The sequence below is a fragment of the Triticum urartu genome, chromosome 2A, assembly GCF_056163025.1.
Source record: "Triticum urartu cultivar PI428250 chromosome 2A, HENAU_Tu73, whole genome shotgun sequence".
Lineage (NCBI taxonomy): Eukaryota > Viridiplantae > Streptophyta > Magnoliopsida > Poales > Poaceae > Triticum > Triticum urartu.
This window is the reverse complement of record NC_141874.1, coordinates 156671267-156693673: the sequence shown is the minus strand read 5'-3', so window position 1 is coordinate 156693673 and position 22407 is coordinate 156671267.

Sequence of the window (22407 nt, the reverse complement as noted above, 5' to 3'; positions counted from 1 at the left end):
GGGGCAAATCTCCCTGGCTTCTCCTCCCTCTGGCGCCGCCCCTCATTCTCATGGTCTCCAGCAGCTGCTCCACTGTGGTTCGTCCAACGCACTACTCCAGCGGGCGCTGCACAACTACGGCTGATGCCACACTGCGGCAGAAGGCACCTTATTCCCCCTCCCCTCCTCCCAGGCCATGATCTTAAGGTGCTGTTGAAGGATGAGCTCATCCAACAAGGTGAGGATCTCCTCTGATTTTTTGCCAAATTTTCATTCTGATCCACTATATGATGAATTGCTATGAGCTGCTCCTGCTGCTACTATATGATGCATTGCTATGAGCTGCTCCTGCTGCTACTATATGATGAATTGCTATGAGCTGCTGCTGCTGTATGATGAGTTGCTATGAGCTGCTGCTGCTATATGATGAATTGCTATGAGCTGCTGTTGCTATATGATGAGTTGCTACAAGCTGCTCCTGCTGCTGCTATATGATGAGTTGCTACAAGTTGCTCCTGCTGCTGCTATATGATAAATTGTTATGAGATGCTCCTGCTGCTGCTATATGATGAATTGCTTGAGCTGCTCTTGCTGCTGCTATATGATGAACTGCTATGAGCTGCTGCTGGTATATGATGAATTGCAGACTGCTGCTGCTGCTATATGATGCTTTCAGGTGGTGCTGCTATACGATAATAACCAGCCATTTGGACCATCGAATTTCAATAAATAATTTTTCTTCATTTAAATGTGGGTCATGCGTTCTTCGTTTAAATTAGGCAATGGGATCTCTATGGAAAACATTGACCAAAGTAGATTATGCCAAGTAGATGGTATCTTTGTATTTGCATTTTGAGCAAATAGTGATGGTCTGTTTTCCTATCATATTAATTACTACACTGGGTTCAATTTGTGATGTTTGCAAGTCAAATTAATTTCCATATGGGCAGCAAAATGAAAAAATATAATGCAATCTAGACTTTCCACTGATCATACCAAAGATAAGCTAAAAACGCAATGAAAAGAACTGGTTGGCTTATTACATGGAACTTATATTCACAGGTGCTTATTTTCTTAGGATAACTCATAATAACTGTCCCTAAGAAACTTGGCTAATAGAACTGGCATACAAATAACATGTCACGATGATTGCAATAGAGGAGTGACGTACCATAGCACACTGTATAGGCTCACCGCTGCCTCTCCTTTTTTGTGATGTTCCATGAAATTGCCACATACATCTTGTACTTTTTCATTGTGTAACCCTATCTGCAAGTTGACACGGCTAATTTCAGACATCTCTACATGATACTACATTGCATATCCTTTGTGCATATTTAAACCACCAATTAACGATTGTGTGTGTACCATAAACTAGCCATGACTCTGTATGCTGGACTAGCAGGCACTCTAAGGGAGCCTAATGTAGTGCACTGGAATTCCTACATGCCACCTATGATTTTGTGTAATGTACTGCCCTTGTTCCTAAATATATGTCTTTGTAGAGATTCCAGTATGGACCACATACAGATGTATATAGATGCATTTTTGAGTGTAGATTCACTCATTTTGCTCCATATGTAGCCTATAGTGGAATCTCTAGAAAGACATATTTAGGAACGGAGGTACGAGGTAGTATCATGTATGACATCTACATATCTAATTTAGTAGCCAGTAGTAGAAATCATTGTCTGCACAAAGGGATTACTCGTCGAAAATCCTAGCAAAGCACGCTGGCAGGCACAGAACAATACAAGAGAGAGACGCACTTACAAGATCATAGCAATGCCTCAGTCCAGGATCTTGGTTGGCCAAGCTGTTAGATCTAGAAGAAACATCGTCCTTGTAGTTTTTGCTAGGTACATAACAGGTAACAGCGACCGGTTAGTATATTTGAAGTACATCGGGCAGGTGATGCTGGACGGGTTTAAAGGTGACAAGTACCTAGGCCGTGGCAGGTGCTTGGCATCTCTCCAGACTGTAGGAATCAGGTTAGAAACGTCGAGGGTGATGACGCTGCGCTGGCTGTCGGGGTCCGGTAAGGAGATCTAGAACCGTCGAGTAGGGTGTTTGTGGAGCGGCTCTGGTAAGGTGGACTACGGTGTGGGCGAAGAGGATCGATGGCCATGGACGAGGGCGTAGGTGAAGTTGCTTCGGTGGTTGGGTTAAGGATGGTGTCGACGATGCGGATCTGCGGCCGTGGACGGGGCGTCAGAAGATGCTCCGGTGGTTGGGTTAAGGGTGGTGTGGACGATGCGGATCTGCGGCCGTGGATGGGGCGTCAAAAGCTGCTCCGGTAGGTTGGATGAGGGTGCGAGGAAGCGGATCTGAGGCCGTGGACTTGTGAGTTGGCAAAGCGGCCCCGGTAGGGTTGAGAATGGTATAGGCGAAGCTACTCTGGTAGGGTTGAGGAAGGTGTCGGCGAAGCGGCTCCGGTAGGGTTGAGGAAGGTGTCGGCAAAGAGGATCAGAGGCCGTTGACGGGGGCGTCGGTGGGGCGGCTCCGGGTGGTGTGGACGAAGCGTCTCCGGTGGGGAGTACGAATGAGCCGCTGCAGATGCGCGGCGGTTGACGAGAGTACCGGCGAAGCAGATCCTGCGCCGTGGACAAGGTCGGCACTGAATGGGTTGTGGTACAGTGGTGGATGAGCAGTCTACTTGTTTCTAGGGTAGGTGGGAGGGTTAGATGCGGCCGCAGAAGCAGATCCGGCGAGGTGGATGCCGCTGGCAGTGAATGGGCTATGGTACGCCGGTGGATGAGCAGTCTAGGGTTTTGAGAGGGGAGGGGAGAAAGGGGGATGAAGTACGGATGGCGTGCCATGTAGTTAGTCGTTTTTGCAGGAGGGGGAGAGGAAATGGGGGTGCCGTGTAGTGGGGGAACCGGAAGTTACCAAAGCAGCCCCGACCTATCATGTAGATGAGGGCGGTATTGTAACTGTTGGTCTCCGTGCACCAAGGAAAAAAGGGGGATTTCGCATGCTAAAGACTAAGGTGGCGGAAATTTTAGAAGGAGGCGGGAGATTTTGCCGCCCGTGGGATCGTTCGTATCCAGTTTCAACTAATTTTGGACCGTGCTAGCGGGAAGGTCATGCTAGACTGTGTACATGGGGCACGCGTTAGCAGTTAATAACTGGTGTGCAGTCCACCCCAGAAAAAAGACAATAACTCGGGATGATGCGCCGATAACTTGGACGTTCACACGGGCGCGGCCAATCGTACGGGTGTAGTGGCGCGTTCACAAAAAAAAGGGATCAAACGCTCAGCCTATGTATTTCTCGTGTAAACAGATAATTTAGTGCCATTGGTTATTTACTTTAAACATAATGCATTGACGTGTTAGTGTAGAGGCACACAAAAAGAAATGGATATTGTAGTCAGCTACTTAAAAGTGTTACCTCATATGATTACATAGCCTCCATTTCATAAATTGTGTACCCATTGAATTCATATATGAATATTACATATATTACTTCAAAATAGAAACTTAAATCATCCAAGACTAATGAATTTGAATGCAAGAGTAACAATGGTGCATGTTCATGATAGCTACATTGGTTGTTTGAAGAAACATCACTGTAACTTTGGCATGCACAACTAAAAAGGCTTATTTAAATAGAAAAAAATGTGATATGTGAGTGTCCAATCTTTATAGCGTTGAATCGATATTGTACCTTTGGCCACGATACGAAGTAGATATTGACTTATGTTCAAGCGATGCACATCCACGATCGCTAGATAGTGATACGTCAATGAATTGTGCAATCTCTCTCACACGCATACATATCTCATTTCCCTGTGGGCATCGGAATCACACACGTGCACTTCGTGTATTTCGCTCCCTCCGTCAGGGTTAAATTCGTCTTTCTACCCCATCCTACAAGTCTCTCACACAGAAACACACACACTCTCTATGTCTAACACGCCCACCCCTTTAATTCCGCCCACCCACAGCCACTAATGTCTCTCACACATATGCTATCTACCTATCCCTTAATATAGCTAGATATGTGTCACACAAACTCCTTCTCCCTACTAGCAAGATGCCCATGTGTTGCACGGAACATCAAGATGAATTTGTATGAGAAGTTTATCTTGTGGGAGAAAAGGATGAATGAGGGAATGCCTTATTTGCAAATGCGGAGAGGGGTGTGGGTATTTTTTTTGAAAATTGCCATAGTTTCCTTCCTGCCCATCGGATATAAATCGGATGGCCTATATTGCAGGATGGCAGGAACACCATCATCACTAACTCTGTTTTTTTATAAGAGTAGAGATATGTGAGTGTCACTCCCCCCCCCCCACACACACACCCACACTTCCCAACACCGAAGGAATAGGGTGACACCTCGATCTTGATACTAATCTATCGACTGGCTTCTCTCTCAAACATACACACACACACACTACCTGGCACCGAAGGAGTAGGGTGGCACATCGATCTTGATAATAATCTATCTACTTCTCTTGCAAACACACACACACACACACACACTCGCTAGTTGTGCCTATGTGTCTACCGCACACACTCTCAATACGTCTTTCTCTCCCTCCCCCCCCCCCAACAATGACAGCAGAAGGGTGACAACTCGATCTGATCATAATATGTCAATTGGTTTCTCTCTCAAACATTGTGTCTCGGTGCCTCGCTCGGTAGCCCCCTCGATATGTAGACTTCTCGCGCGCGCACAGCTGTAGTGACGATGACGCTGAACCCAGTGTGCCTTGTTTTTACCGGCCTCATGTGATAGTTTTCACCCTGTTTTCTGTTAAGTAACAAGGCAACCTTTTCTTTGTTACTACTAGTGAATCTGAAGTCATTTGGGGCAGACATAAAATATATCACTTCAACCCAATTATCGCAGCAACTATTTTAAAAGAAATTAGCTAGCTGCCCGTGCATTGCATGGAACATCAAGATGCATTTGTATGAGTAGTTTATCTTGTGAGAGAAAAGGTTGAACGAGGGAAGGCCTTATTTGCGAATGTGGAGAGACATGTGGGTATATTTTTACAAAATTGCCATAGTTTCTTTCCTATCCGTTAGATATAAATCCGACGGCCTATATTGCAGGATGGCACGCACACCATCATCACCAACTCTTTTTCTACTCCCTCCGTCCGAAAATACTAGTCATCAAAATGGATAAAAAGAGATGTATCTAAAACTAAAATACGTCTAGATACATTTCCTTTTATCCATTTTGATGACAAGTATTTCCGGACGGAGGGAGTATTTGTCTTTTTAGAGATTTCAACAAGTGACTATGACCGGACCTTACCAACATACTCAAAAAAGTAGTCCATAATTTTGATGTTACCCTCTTTTCTTGGCGGTGCAGTGCCATCTGGATACCTCATAAATAAATCAAGGACAAATCTGACCCCTTCCTGAAAAGACATATGGAGCAAAATGAGTGAATCTACACTCTAAAATATGTCTACATACACATCCGTATGTGGTAGTCCATTTGAAATCTGAAAAAGACAAATATTTAGGAACGAATGGAGTATATATAAGAGTAGACATGGAGATATATCTCCAGCATGGTCTACAACAAAAATGTGCTGGGCTGGTTAGCGCCGGATGCTCGCAACGCGATGACATGAGTTCGTATTCTGTCTTTTAACTTTGTATTTTTATATTATATATTACTCTACTTATTTGATATATACTTTTTTCGCCACTGTACTGACAGTGGAACCCACGGAGTACTTAGAATACAAGATTAAGGATGGACTTGTTTCTTTTTAACTTTCTGTACGAAGCTGTAGCCACCCTGCAAGTCACGTGTACACTGTGCATGCAATTAACTTTTTATAGAGGGACAATCATACGGGCAATTAGCTCAAATGGATTGGATGTCACTCTATTATTTCCAGCATAAAGAGCATCTCCAACGGCAGCCGGCAAATTTCCTCCCGCTTCCTTAAGCGGAGGATGACATCAAACGCCAGCGGCATACATTTTTACAACTCTAACCAACTAGATGAAATTTGTGCAAACACAGACTGATTTCATATAAGCATGAAGGATTTTGTATAAAAAAGGCGGATCTTCATATAAACATCATGGATTTCATTGCATTTACATGAACTAAGAGGTTCCAATCCGGCTCTCTTGTATAATTAATACTTCCTTCGTCCGGAAATACTTGTCCTAGAAATGGATGTATCTAGACTTATTTTAGTTGTAGATACATACAATTTATCCATTCTTAGAACAAAAATTCCCCGCCAGCTAGAGAGGGAGTACATAATCTAAATGGCCGCCCGCGGATCCCTTTGTCTTCCTCATGTTCGTCAGACACTTGCGGGGTCGACGAAGGTCCTCGGAAGAGACGAAGCAGCAAAGAAACCACCTGAATCCGCGATCGTCGCCTCGGCGGTGGCCTTCATGGGTCCCAAGTGGCGGCCGCCTCCCGTGTTCTACTTCTCCTCGATGATGGCGGCGGACATGGAGAAGCTGGCCACCGACTCGTCGCTCTCCATGCACCCGGCTTCTGTCTCTGCCTGCATGGCGCTGCCGCAGGCACGGGAGGCGCGCCCATAGACACGGGAGGCGCGCCCACCGCAGACACTGGTGGCGCGGTACGACGCGGCAGCGACGGCGCCCGTACCGGCGTGCTCGCCGTCGTGCCGGCGTGGAGAAACTCACCACTCCTCATCGAGCTGAACTGGAGCAGCGAGTTGCTGAACCACGCGCCTGCTTGGGGCGGCAACTGGCTCCGTTGGGCCAAGCGAGGTTGGTGAAGCACGGAGCGGCCTTGCCCGTATCCGGAGGGCTCGGCGGGCCACCTAGCCGGGTAATATGCCAGAGAATGGCTCATCGGAAGCCATCGGAGGAGTGGAGAAAATGGTGAAGGAGGAGATGGGGGAGCGGCGGAGGGGTGCGATTCTTGCCCGATGTCTGTCTGGACTCGTGTAAATAGAGGGAAGACGGTAGGAGCTTGGCCGGCGTCTGGCCTCGTTTAAACTGAGGGCGGACGGGAGGAGCCCGTCCGGTGTTGTGTTTAATTCCGGCCCGCTCATGAACGGACATGTGGCCGGAGTAGGATTCTCGGTTTGCATGCAGGTTTAACGGAGGGGTTTAATGGAGGCGCCCGGCGTGCAGCGGGCGGCGCAGTACTATTCGATTTGACATCAGTAATGAGCCATCAAATCACAAAGGCCCTCGCCTCTCATGAAACCGACCAAGCGAGACTGCCCCGCCCTCTAGCCTTTTAAAAAATGTATATACTCCACTTTTGTACAGTAGTAGTATCGATGGATTGCGCCGTGGAGCAAAACTTGAAATAAAAAAAAGGTGGTACATATAGAGAGTGCTCGTCGCCAAATTATGCATATAGTACTATTAAAAAGGCTTGTCACAATAATGGTGTCCAGCACAAGTGCACAACCCACCCCTCAAATAAAACTAAGCACCCTGGAATTCTTTGACAAAACTAAGCACCCTGAAATTCTTTGACAACTAAACTGTTGGCTATATGATGTTGGCCATATATATTGTACGTATATAATGTGAAGAAACGAGTGGTAGTACTGTACCAACTAAAAGATGAAATGTAAGAAATACTTGTATGTATGTACTGAAGAGTTAAAGTAACAAGAAGAAACATAACATAGTTCTGCTGGGGACTCAGCACAACACACCCCTCAAATTAAATTAAGCACACCTGAAATTAAACTTTGCAACTATTCTGGTAGACACTGCATTAGAACCACCATAAGCAACGACACTGCCACCTTACTCAGAGTCCTCGTCCACGTCCTCGACTTTGTCCTTGTCCCTCTTCCTCTTGGCCGATACTTCTTTGCTTGAACCGCACACTTGGTTGTTGCTCTTCATCCAACCCTTGTAGATATTGAAGCAAAGGTAACCATCCATCGCAGCGTACTGGATGTGGTCTATATCTAGTACATTCCGCTGCCATGCATGACGATGAAACGTGTATGGAGGTTTCTCCAGTTTACCGTACGAAGGATGAACCATGGCTCCTGCCAGGGTCAGCATTGAAGGCTGAAGAGAGGACACCAGCCGATTCTTCTGGAGGTCGAAGGTGTTGCCTACAACGAGGCCTACCCGACGCAGGACTTCTTTGTCGTTACCAAAGTCTACAATAACGAATTTGACTAGGTTGCTCCCGAGGAAGTCCTTTAAATCCTGGAACTCAATGTCGGCATGGCATATGTGGTAGACCAAGCATAAGTCATGCACGCAAACCTGGATCACGGCGGGCTTCTTCCTCTCTTCGTCCTTTAGATCCTTCTCTCGTCCCAGGACTGTGGTGTACTCAACATCTAGCCCAGCGACCAACTCATCATCTCAGTTTTCGAACATGTGTCTGAAGCGAGAAAGGCATCCTTTCACCGTCGTGGAAGAACGGGTGTAGATGACGTCGAACTCATCGCCGGTGATGGTTCTAACCTTGTACTCACCGCCGATCCTGGAGATTTGGGATGCCATGGATTTGGGAGGAGGGTTAGGATTAGTGGAATTGCCGTAATGTGAATGGAAGGGACGACTAGGAGCGAACCGCCGTAGTATTGAAGGACGTGCGGGGACGAGTAGGAGCGAACTGCCAGCGTGCGAACAGCAGGGTAGTGGCTTTCCATTCTCCCATGATACGGGCTTCTGAGAGCCCTTGGATCTGAGATCGAACAGTTGCATGGCGTGATTCTAGACCTATGGGTGAATATCCTATCCTGGAGGGTTATTCTACAAATTTTCAGCAACTTAGCATGCGACCGTTTGATCTCAGATCCAAGGGCTGCCAGCATCCCGTATCGTGGTCGCGCCTACCACGACCGTCGCGTCGCTCGTGCGGTCGCGCCCTTGGAGATTTAACACGATGCGTTAGGCTATCTGATGTTTGGCATGTTATACATAGTCATCACTTAGTCACTCATACTACAACAAGGTTGGCTATAAGTGTATTTTTTTACTCCTCTCTATCTCTTTCTTCGTACTCCCTCTGTCCCATAATATAAGAACGTTTTTGACACTAGTGTAGTGCCAAAAACGTTCTTATATTATGGGACACATGGAGTACTAGTATTTATTGCATTTGCCAAGGAGTGACCTCTTCCAATGAAATGGTGTTGCTAAGTTTGCTTCATTTAATTAGATATAGACTCAAAAATTGTCTTTTCACCTAGGTACACGCGTTCAGCACCGTTTCTTCCTTGGGTCACCAAACTAGTCTCTCTCTTCTTGAATAACTTGCCACATCAGACTTTATGCCTATGTGGCAAGCTTAAGCACCTGTAGGAGCAAGTAAAAGTAAGTACAATAGTGCGCTTTACATGGCATTTTTGCATATGTGGAGGAAATAGAGGCAAGGAAAAAGTGGAGAAGTGGGCTCTCATGCAAGAGCCAGCCTCTACTACATGGTGGAGCATTGGGAGAGGCACCTGTATGGAGGTGGTCAGGAATCTGGGAGACTCACACTGGTCGTAGCACCGCAGTTAAAATGATAATGGCAAGTCAAATCACGGGGCCCCACCTGTCCAGCAGTAACTCGCTGTCAAATCACACAGCCCTACATTTGCAGCAGCCTACTCCCTCGTCTTCTCGTGTCTCTGTCGAAGCGACTAAAGCACTATGTTACAGTAACATATTATGTTACCACAAGCACCTCTTTCCTCATTAAATAGTTGCCACATAAGCAAAATTGTCTTGGGATGTGTTAAGTTACTACCAAAGTTACTCCCACTATGGCTAGCCTAAGAAACAACGTGAGAGTTAATGCTCCACGCCTATGTGTTTACTATTTGGTTTTCGTAAGATGACTTAATACTCACCTAGACGGAGGGAGTATTCGATTTGAAAGCGGGCGGCGCAGTTCCCGATACGGCTTTAATGCAGACGAGGGAGGGAGTAGCGGTTCCCGATATGTTGAACGGCCAATGCATCCTCCTCAATTAATGCATGAGGGAAGTAATGGGAGGAGGTCCGGGAAAAGAGGCTGCACGATGTGAATGTAACGCAGTTTGCCCTCATTGCCCTCATATAAAGGCGCCCCTCCATTCCAATGCATCTACCACATCGTACACACCTAAGCATTTGCCTAAGCACCTACACTAAGCGCAAAAGAGCTCACTCCAGACCCATGGCGGCGATGCGCGTGAGCGGCCAGCGGCTGCGCCAGATGGTCCACGACGCCGGCCTGCGGCATGGCGCCGAGGATCGTCTCCAGATGGTGTTGGAGACCGGCTGGTGGATGGCCGCCGTTGACGCCAACTACGACTCTTAGTTGGACCAGATGATCATTGACACCAGCAACAAGTTCATCGTCATCAAGAAGCTTGCGGACAACATCGCCATACTCCTCCAGCCCGCGCGCCCGGGCTCCTCATTGCCTGACACCCTAATCGGCCTCCATGGCCGGAACCTCTTTCAAGCACTGGTGGCCCTGCGACTGCCCGCCGACGCCACGAAGAATATCCACCTGGAGGTCGCGCTCGCCAAGAGGCGCCTCGCCCTGCAAGAATTCATTGACCTACACATCCACGTGTACGAGCAAATCGTGTACATAGGTATCTACAATGCCAGTGAGGACGCTACGAGGTTGGCCTTCCTCAACCGGCTGGAAGCCTTGGATGCCTTTGCTGAGAAGCACCTCAACCTCGCCACAAAAGCCGCCGCTCCTTAGCCGCCGGTCAGTGGCCCGGCGCACTAAGTTGAGGAGGAGGAGGTCGTACGTTCATGGATCCATCTTTCTTCTTGCCTTCTGTAACCACCACTGCGATCGCATCATCGTGGCCTTAATTCTTATTGTGTTGTTGCATTCTCGTTCCAGTCAATACCGACATGTGCGATCCCTTTGCTTAATTATATGCATCACTATAACTAGTACTCGATCAGTCAATTTATAAGTTGTGCTTACCTTTTCCATCAACTTCGTGCAACGCGCGGGCATCTTGCTAGAAACACTAGAATATGTCTATATAATCCGTATGTGATAGTCCATTTGAAATCTCAAAAAGACAAATATTTAGGTATGGAGGGAGTAACATATTAGGAGTATATCATGCACACAAAGGCAGAGGAGCGGTGGGGCCGAGAGGGATGAGGGGCACGTCGGGGGGATGAGGATCCCCTGACGTGAACAATCCTACCATTCTATCACTGACATGTGGGACCCATAAGCGTGGGTCCCACCTGTCAGCGAAGGAAAGGCAGGGCAAGGCAGTGATAGCCACGTCAGAGGATCCATGTCCACGTCGGGGATGTTGGAGCGGCGTCGTGGGAATCGCGTGTGGGTGTGGCAGTGGTAGAAACAAGAAACGTGATGGTTGCCGTGGTTCAACTTCCATGGACAAGCTGTCATGTCTGCTGAGACATGTATATCAAAACTAGAGTGTTTATATTTCAAGCACGTGAACAAGTATTATTCTACTAGTTTGGATCCATTGCAACGCACGGGCCAGCACATTGGTAGTAGTAGTGTCCATCTCTATCTCTAGAGGCCTTCCCTCGTTCATCCTTTTCTCTCACAAGATAAACTACTCATACAAATGCATCTTGATGTTCCATGGAACGCATGAGGATGTTTCCTTGGGGGTCTCTCTAGCGCGGCGTGGCCGTAGTTGCAAGTTGACGCCCCTTCAGATGCCGACATTGAGGGGCACTCAGATTTCCTCCGATGAGAAGGTAAGATGAGTTTGATCATGTAGTAAATGCATTCTAAAGACTACTTCCGTGTCCATTTCCTAATTCTCCCCCTGCCCACTGTTTCACAGGTTAGGCTCGGTGCGAGTGGAGATTGGCTTGCATATGTACGGGAGGGTACCAACATCAATTTGCACAACATTTACAACGATGACACCGTTCCCGTAGAACCTTTGTCCAACATTGGGATCAGCCATGCAACGGGCCACCGCATGAATTGGTATGATGGAACCACAGTGAGATTGAATAAGAAAGCACGAACCTTGCACATGGTGGTCAAAGGCGGACCATGCTGTCTGCGGCCGATTTGATGCCGTACGAGTAGGAAGACGTTGTGCTCCTTTCTAACCGCATCTTCGCGGTGACAAACCAGGGGACTTATTTTGTATGGGACACATCCTACGATATACTCCCTCTCTCCCAGTTTATTTGTTTTGAATCTTTTCGTTTTGTAAGTTTCAAATTCAAATTTAGAGCTCCCCATCACATGTTGAGATTACAATGTCCATTAAATTGTTGCGTGCATGTATAGTAAAGAAACAAATCTCGAGTTTGGCACGAGTTCATGATGCGGGAGCACCACAAGCCCTGGCGCAGGAGTTACATTTCCCTCTCAGGGCCGTCGAGACTGAGCTTCAGCGCCTTACTACACCTACCTTTGAGTCAATAACATATGGACCCGAGAGGTGACTGGTCCACATGTAATGCTTCCATAGGCAGAGGGGCAGTGGGGCCAAGAGGGGTGAGTCGCAGGTCGGGGGACGTGTGGTTTCATGGGTTCAAGCGGTGTCGTGGGAATCGCGGGTGGCTGTGGTAGAAACTTGATGCTCGCCGCATTTTAGGTGGCCCACATGTCATGCACACAAAGGCAGAGGGGTGGTGCGGCCGAGAGGGGTGAGGCGCATGTCGGGGGGCGTGGTGCCGTGGGTTGGAGAGGCGTCGTGGGAATCACGAGATGAAACGTGATGGCCGCTGTAGTTGAACTTCCATGGACAAGCTGTCATGTCTACGGACACATGCACTACATACCGATCACTGGAAGGAGTAGCAGAGAAAGCTATATATGCGGACAAATAGTTCCTTATAGTCAAGCGGACCCAGGCTACTACTCTGTTCCAAAGACATGCACACCATCGAAATAGTCCATCTATATCAATATACACCGAGAGGGAATAATTTTTTTACAAGAGAGGAAATAGTTCATCCATCCATAATGCCCTCCTGCTGGTGCAGCCTTTTCTTCTTCTTCTTCTTCTTCTTCTTCTTGTTCTCATTCTCTGTGGGAGACGGCTTCGCAACAAGCTCTTTGGACCTTGCAGCTATCTCGAAACTCACACGGGCATCGAGGGCAGCATATTTTATCCGCTCGTACGTCAAGGGATAATTCTCCCATACAAACGACCTTAATTCCACCGTCTCGTCACCCTTCTGAAGATTTGTACCGAGCACAAAATTTGCTACGTCGAATAGGGATGGTGTCTGTTTATCACAAACTTCTACAGGAATTTTGATTCTGGTTTGTAGGTCAGCGATGCTTTTCAAATCAAGGTTGTACGGCTCCAGCTTCTGTTTGTCCCCTTCGATGGCTGCCCCACAGAAGTATACGTCCTCCCAAGACAATAAATCATGAAGCTCACCTGGTATGGAGGGCGAGTGTATGATGTGGTACACCAAAACATCATCTTTGAGGCACAGCTGAAGGACGGCGGCGCGCTGGATCTTCCCAGGGGCACGCTCCGTGTACTCTGCGTCGAGACCGATGACCCTCGTCTCTACCTTTTCGAGGGAGTTGGATACATTGTGGATCCACTTCCGAACAACCCTTGGGTGGACGGTGACGGTGGCAACTATGCGCATCGAGCCTTCGACGAGGACATGTTGGACGCTAAAAACCTGCATCTCGATCTCTTTCGCCATTTGGAACCGCTGGAGCAGAGGGCTATGGTTTGGAGAATTAGGACTAGATGGCTAGTCTAACTGAAGTAGTAGATGATTATTTAAAGAGGTTAAAACAATGTGAACGCAGTGGGGTTTGGATGCAAATGAAGACGAAGGGGAGGTGAAGAAGCCGAGGAGAATCGGTTCCCGATGGAGAAGGAGTAAATGGGAGAAGTGGCATGCAGGCAATTGATTAGACAGCTAGGTAGACTAAACAAAAAGGCTATGCGGGTAGACTGATGAGTCGTACCTGTTCGTGTATGTGCCCATCCTTCCTTATAGGTGGGACCTATGCAAACAGATAAAAGAATGTGTCGTAGTTTTTTTTGAGCGCGTGAGTGGGAGACACAACATTCTCTGGTTAAGGAATACTCCCTCCGTTTAGGTGAGTATAAGTCACCTCATGAAAATCAGGTTTTCCCAAAACCTTTAGGCGTGGAGCATTAACTTCCTGCTCGATCCCCCCCAGCCTCGTTAGCCAGCGTTCTCTTCCTCTGCTGCCGCGTTCTACCTTTCCATTTTTCCTCTTCTCAAGTGTGGAACGATCTGCATGATGTCCTTGATGCACCAGAACGACCACTGCATGGATCACGGCAGAGCGTTGATTGGGCATGCACGAAAATTTGGTTCTGCTCACAATATGGATGATACCTGAACGATGAAGTGAACAAGCATGCTAGCACGGGAGACCTATTTATGCTATACAATACTGGAGTACTCATGTACCTACTAATAGTATTAGTGGTAGTACAACTGTGGTACACTTGATGGTCAAAATATTATTCATCTGGTCCTCACAGTGAAGTGACAACACCCTACGCCTGACACTAGTCCAGGCGGCGTGTTCGGGTTACCAAAGTCAGCCTTACCCTGTGCACAGTGCAGTCTGTCACCGCCGCTGTACAGCACATTGGTGCCTCGCCTCATCTCCCTCTCCGCTCCCATAGCACCACTCCATCTCCATCTCCTTCTCCGTCCCCATCTCACTGTGCCCCCGTGTACCGTCGCCTCACTCGCCTCCCCAGTACCACTATTCCCTCACTAGCCGCTCCAGCACCGACATCCTTCTCCCCCATAAATCAAGCCCCCTTCCAAACTCCACCATGGCCGAACGCGAACCGCGCAGCATCCATATGAGCCGCGATTGGAGCAATCTCCCCAGTGACATCCTCGACCTCTGTTGTTCGTGTATGGATATGTTGAGTGCCCTGCGGCTGGCTGCATGCTCGAGGGACATGCACACGGCCATCGTCGAAGCGAGGCCTAAGCTTTTCAAGACACCCTGCTTGCTGCTATATGGTCTTGCGAGATTCGCTCACCATGATATGGAGGCATGCATGATGCCCCTCGACTTCAATCCGATCTCCATTAGCCGAAACTTCTTTGTAGGTATGTAGTGGGTCGCCGTACATCATTTCCCTCGACATCGATCTGATCACCATCGCCCGAAACTTCTTGGCAGGTATGTACTGGGTTGGCATGAACTCCCACTGGATGGCTGCCTTCAGAGAAGACGGTAAAAAGTTGGTGCTCGTGAACTTCCAGACCTCCCATGAGATTATCCTTCCTCTGTTGGATTATATAGAGTATTACCATCACGGTCCAAGTCATCTAGATTACTACGTCAGTTGGACGGACCTTGTTTTGCAGAAGATTGTAATCTGCCAAGTGCCCACACAACATGCAAATTACGCAGACTTCAAGCTAATTGCCTTGTTCGACCGCGGACCCGCCTATCTTTACGCCGGTGCCTTCTTTAGCTGGAGACAACTCGGCTCACAGTGGATCATCGTCAAACTTGATACACACTTCTGTGATGCTATTGAACACAATGGCATCATCTACGCAATCGACAAAGCAGATGGCACCACTATTGCTGGGACGGCGCGTGTAAGTTGTTTCCTCTCATGTTAGTTTCCTCATTTTCATGATGTAGAAACATGCACCACACTGTTGGTTTCATCTAACCATACAATAGGGAAGTAATTGTGCATATGGAGAAATCTATATTTGGAAGTAGTGAAATCATGCAATGCTTACCATGTGTACATACCTATATTCGCCCTTCAGCAATCAATGGCTAGAATAATATCCTCACAAATTTTTTGCCCGCAGAACACGAGTATATAACAATGCATGGTCTGTTAGTTACCTTGAAGAATTTGTTTGTGAGGACAGAACATGATTACATAACATGCATGACATGGTAGGTTCCTGTGAAGAATCGATTGCGAGATAACATGAGTATAACCATGCATGGCACTTCTATATTTTCGAACCCATTATACATTTCCCTGTATTTTACTCCCAATTCCAACAGGGACATATCAATGCTGTTTCTTGCATTATCCTACTCATACTCTGAACAATGCTAATCTTACATTAACAATGCATGTCCGTTTTGATATGATGCAGTGTCCCTACAGTTACTGCCCTTTGTAATCACACCACCTTTGCCAAAAACAGGGAAGCACAACTGGTTCCTCGCTCGATCAGACGACGGCAAAAGACTGATGATCATTCGGACACATGAGACGGAAAAGTTATATTGCAAAAACCCCACTGTATACAGGCACCGTGTAATACGTGAGTATCCGGACAGTGGCTGTTACGTCTATGAGCAGGATACCAGCTTGTTGGGGCCTTTAGGATTTTTTAGTTGGAGGCGGGTAAACAGCCTTGGTTCACACTCCCTGTTTCTCGGACTCAATTATCCGATTAACCAGGAGATCACCGTTGGCAAGGACCTTGATGGCAGAGAGGCTCTGTTTGCCATGGAAAACTGTGTCTACACGGCGAGCCCTATGAGTTCGGGAGCAAACTCCCATGATTGTCAACGATACAGCCTGCAGCCAAAAGAAGGTGAGAATGACAAAGGCATCCGAATTAACTTTGATCCTTGGATGTCTCAATTACGACAGGCAGTGATGTGGTTCGAGCCTTCTGGTTGATAGGTAATTGGGTTGTTGCATCGAAAGGGTGGAGTACTGGTGTCTCCGGATCACTGGTCGCTGAAGCAGGGCTGCAAATTATGATGGTGTTGGATCATCTCTTCGAATAACTTTGTTGTCTTTGCTGCTGGTTCTGGATGGGTAGTTCTTTCTTTTGTTATGCATATTCCTTGTCATTTCGTCATCCTCGTCTATGTCACTCTTACTATGTAATAGTTGCTTCTGTTTAGAATGTCATTCTCGTCTGGATCACGAGAGTCTGAGCGCTGCAGATGGGTGTGTTTTGGTGGTGTAGCAAGACTTCTTATGAACTATCATGTCTTGCTGTTTATGTCAGTAGTAGTCACTAGTCAGTGTTTGAATGTTGTATATATCGTTGTTTCGAACCGTTTATTGTCTCGAACTACTGGTGGGCTAAATGAGAGCATCACCATTCTCTAGTGTTTAGAGTATATCTCCTTTTTTCAAGTTACATAATTTGAGCTCAGTGTCTTTTCGGTGATGTACACTTGTTTGGGCCAGTGAGATGTCGTTGAATATGGGCCGAGTAGTAATGCAATGCCAAACAGGTCAATTACGACTCTCAGGCCGGGCTCTCAAAAGATCCAGAAAAAAAGGCCGGGCTCTCCAAAAAAGAAAGAATAAGGACTCTTAGGCCGACATGTGGGCGCCACCGGTGTTTTCGTGCGCTTGTGCACTGAGAGCATATTGGCGCGTGCTCGAAATTCATGCTACCTTTTCATCCCCAGTCACCGGCCCCTCCCCCACCTCTGGAATCTCGATTCCTACTCCAGTTCCCCCAAATCCCCCTCCTGTACTCCCTGTACTCAAGCGCACTATCACGTCGGCGGTCAACACGGATCTCCGAGCCGGAGATCCTGAGGTCCGTCCTGCCTTCGGTCGCTGCGTGCTATCGCTCAACAGTGGCATGGAGGCGCTTGACGACCATTTTGCCGGCAAAGTGCTGATGGTAACCATCAACGGCGACCGGCCTCCCATCTCGCCGGATGACCTTGTCAAAGCTCTTGGAATTGCGCATGGCATCCAAATAAGTGACTTGCTCGTCGAAGTCTGTCCGCCATCGGCTGATTTCTTCGTCAAGTTCCGGACAACTTTCGACTGCAGTCGTGTGTTCGAATCTTCCCAGCGTTTGTTCTGCGATGGCGCACTGGTGAGCTTTGATCGGTGGCACCCAGGATGGGGCTCGGTACCCTCTGAGATTGAGTTTTTAACAAAGCTTACCTTCCACGGCATGCCTCGACGTGCTTGGAACAGCGAGTCCATGAACGAGCTTATCAGAGACCTTGGAGGTGAGCTCGTAAGTATGTTTGTTCCTCCAGACAGCTGGGCTCTGACGGTTATGGCATGGATGAAGAAGCCGTCCACCATACCGAAGGTGATTGGTGTTGAGATACTGGTGCAGGAACCGGGGTTGTACTATTCGTCGCCACCAAGCCCGTCGCGGACCATGTTAGGGATGTACCTGTATCAAGTGTTCGTGCATGTCGAAGAAGTGGTCAATCCATCAATCGAAGTCCTGCCGCCGCCGCTGGTGCCAGGGTCCGTTGACGATGTCCATTACATGAGTCAACGTCAGACTTTCCCCGTGTTGCTCGGAACGATGGATGGCATAGGGCCTACTCCATCGCACAGCGGGGGCCACTGCTTCTTTGGGAGAAGAGGCAGGGTTGGCTGCCTGGATGTGCTCTAATTTGAGGTAACAACTAAATCTTGTCAGATACTAGTTAAATCCGAGCTATGGGTGTGAAGCACTGATATGCCAGTACATTTGATTGTGACCTGTTCTAATTTTGTACCTGAACTTTTTTTAGAAAGGGTTGTACGTCAACTTAATGTGCTAGTAGAACTTATTGTGTTGTTTGTCTGTTTTCTTTGCACAACATTCAAGATATTTCTCCGTCATTGATAAATACGACGAACCGTTATGTATGACTTCGTTGGTTTCAACATAGCCCTTCCCGTAGCGATCCACTGCTTCCATCCTGATTGTGCCGCCTGCGTGAAATTTTTGTATGCAAGTTCAGTGTGCTATGATGTTCTATATGATTGTGTCAACTATATAAGTTTTTACTGAGCATCAGCAATGCATATGGCTGAAAGATGTATTTACAAGCATCGGTCGATGGGTCTCTCTCTCTCTCACACGCACAAGAGGGACCCGTTGAATTATTTATTTGCTCGTGACAGCTTTTAATTAGGTTCCACTGTAATCTAACTTTTTTCTTAAGTTATTAATTGAGCTCAGTGACTTCAAAAAGTTGTACAGAAGCCTTGTTTGGGCCTTTTCGGCGTCGCTGAATGTGGGCTGAGTAACCATGTTTAGGTTGTACTGTACTACACAGGACTTTTTTTAAATAATACATTTTTTTATTAATTTTCAGAAATATTACGTTGGGTAATTTTTTTTCAAAAATAATACACCGTCGGCCCGCTGCAGGCCGACTGGGCCTAGTCGGCCCACAGCCAGCCGATTGGATTCCAGTCGGCCTACAGCTGGCCGACTGGCCCCTGTCGGCCCACTGTGGGCCAACTAGAGCTAATTGGCTCGCTGTGGGCTAATTGTTTTTGCAAAAGTGTTAATCATGTATTTAAAAAATATGTGTATTGTGACCTCCTCCGCTCGCTGTGGGCCCATTGTTGACTAAAAAATATGTTTTAAAAAGTGTTAATCATGTATTTAAAAAATATGTGTATTGTGACCTCCTCCGCTCGCTGTGGTCCCACTGTTGACTAAAAAATATGTTTTAAAAAGTGTTAATCATGTATTTAAAAATTGTTAAATGTGTGTATAAAAAATGTTCCTTATATATACAATTTTTTTAATGTGTGTATAAAAAATAGTTTTTTTCAACATCATCAATGCAACTGGGCCGACAGTTGTACACAATATCCGGGTCAACTTGTTATTCTCTGCCCCGCTGGGCTACAAACTTTCCTAGGAGGTATGCATTAGGCTTAACAAGAAAATGGACTTTAAGAATAATAAATGGGATGTAATTATAATAACTGGACAATTACTATGCACCAAACACGTAATTAGTTTGAAAAATATATTATTTTTGGAATTTGAAAATTTTAATTTCATTACTTGTTGGGCGCGCAATATTTTGTTGGATTTTAACGTAATACAACTTTATTTTGAAATTATATTTAACCTGACTAGAAATTTCGGATAAAAATATTTTGGATCCCATCACAATGTGGGAATTTTTTTTAATTCTGTTTTGAGCGGTTGTTTGAAATTATTAATCGTTGTCCTAGCTAGAAGTTCGGCTGTACTTTTAACAAACTGTAAATGGGCTGTAGTAAATTCCATTAGAATTAAAAAAATGGGCTGTACATTCTTACAAATCGAAAATGGGCTATATGTTCTCTGCCAAATCTGAGTTGTGGGCCTACTAAGTTGACCCGTACCAAGGGCTTTGTCAACTTAGTCAATATAAACGATTCTAGCTGTAGTGATAGTACGATGTCCATCCAACGGCCGTAGTGCTTCTTCAACCTCTGGTCTTCTTGCCCCAGATGTCCAAAGCAGCGCCGGTCCTGTCGCGTGCTCCTGCCTGCCGTGGCCGGATGTGATGCCGCGGAGGCCTCACCGCCCCGTACTACTCCCACCGCTGGCCAGGCCATCCCTCTACTCACCCACACCCCCTGTTATTCTGCGGCGACGGTAGCCTCACACCGCAGCCGAACCAGTGAACCCTCGTACTCCTCTCTGCGCGGGCTTCCACTGCTGCGTCTTCCCCGGCTCCGTGTCGTCCCCTTCCTAGGCCACGCCGTCGTCCACTACCCTGGTGCTCTCGGCGCGGCGTGGTCAACATGGTCAAGGAACGAGTTCCATCGGACGTGGACTGTACATGGAGAGGCTGACAGCTGGGTCCACGGCCGCAGCAAGGAAGTGCCTCCTTATTACACGGAAAATAATGTTTCCTCCACCTGACAGCAGGGACCCACCGGATGGGCCATCGTATTTCGTGAAAAAAAACGTTTCCCCCCTGACTGCTGGGACCCACCAGCTACACCTTCGCACGCAAGGAAGTGCGTCCGGGAAAAAAAATGATTCGCCCCCTGACTGCTGGGACCCACCAGCTACATCTTCGCACGCAAGTAAGTGCGTCCGGGTAAAAAAACCAAAACGATTCGCCCCTCTGACTGCTGGGACCCACTAGCTACATCTTCGCACGCAAGGAAGTGCGTCCGGGTAAAAAAAACGATTCGCCCCCTAACTGCTGGGACCCACCAGCTACATCTTCACAGGCAAGGAAGTGCGTGACAGTCGGGACCCACCTGGTCGAAGCGTACGTAGCGTTGTCATTCTGGTCGCGAACGTGTACGTACATATATACTGGTGGATGTAGAGGCGTGCACGTCTCGTAGTAGAGGCGCACACGTGTCGTAGTAGAGGCGCGCACGTAACATGTACACGTACGTACGGCGGCCAGGGTGCAAGAAAGAAAATACGGCCACGTATGTGTACATACGGGCGGGGTCTCGAACGCCTACTCGCGCATACGTACGGCGAGGGCTCGTGTACATGGCTGGGTCGGAACGGAGAAACAGCGTCGTCGTCGTGTTCATGGGTCGGAACGGAATGCGCGGTCGTGTTCATCGGGAGGGCTTGGACGGAAGAGGCGATGGAAACGAGGCCTGGCGTACCGCACAACGGAGGAAATGGGCCTCCTACGGTCGAAACGGGGGTCCTGTTGATCGGGAGGGGTGTGGTGTACCGCAAAACGGAGGAAACGGACCTCCTACGGTCGAAACGGGGGTCCTGTTGATCGGGAGGGGTGTGGCGTACCGCAAAACGGAGGAAACGGACCTCCTACGGTCGAAACAGGGGTCCTGTTGATCGGGAGGGGTGTGGCATACCGCAAAACGGAGGAAACGGACTTGTGTTGGAGCGCTACGATCGAAACGGGGGTCCTGTTCATCGGGAGGGGTGTGGCGTACCGCAAAACGGGACTCCACGGGATACTGTTCATCTCCACCGTCGACCCCCTCCAGCCTCCACGAGCTACTGTTCATCCACCGTCGACCTCCTCCAGCCTCCATGGGCTCCTGTTCATCCAGCCTCCACCGTGCGCTACTCCACTGGCTACTGTTCAACCACCCCTCCACTGTCTACTGTTCATCTAGCCCTCCACACCACGAGGTCCTGTTCAACCACCCCTCCACGGGCACCCCTCCACCGTCTACTGTTCATCCTGCCCTCCACACCACGGGGTCTTGTTCATCCACCCCTCCACGGGCACCCCTCCATCGTCTACTGTTCATCCAGCCCTCCACCACACCACGGGGTCATGTTCATCCAGAGGCAACGCCGCCGCTCACTGTTCATCCAAACCCCCCCGCAACGCTCACTGTTCATCCCATCGATCGGCTTCGGTTAGCAGCAGTAGCCAAGGAATTGCTCGATCGAGTTCAGTTAACAGACATCGATCGATCGCTCGGGTTCAGTAACGTGTAGCCTGCAGTGCAATCGCTCGGGTTCAGTTAGAGCCCAACGCCTCGCTCGGGTTCAGTTAGAGCCAACGCCTCGCACACACGCGCGTACATGTACGAGAGAAACACGCATCGCTCGGCCCCCGACCTCCCACCATAACCGAGAACTCCCCGAAATTTTCCTCCCCCTCGCTTCTACCATGGTTTTTTCCGTCATGGACGGCCCAAAGAATGTCATGCAGCCGCGTCTCCGGCCCGCCCAGGACGAAAAGCCCATTTTCAGTCATGATTTTTTGTCATAGAAGTAGGAGCCCACCACATCTATGATGATACCGGGTTTTGTCACAATTATGGTCATAGAAGTGTCATATGTATGAGAGAAAAAAATTTCGTTCGGCCCAAAATGT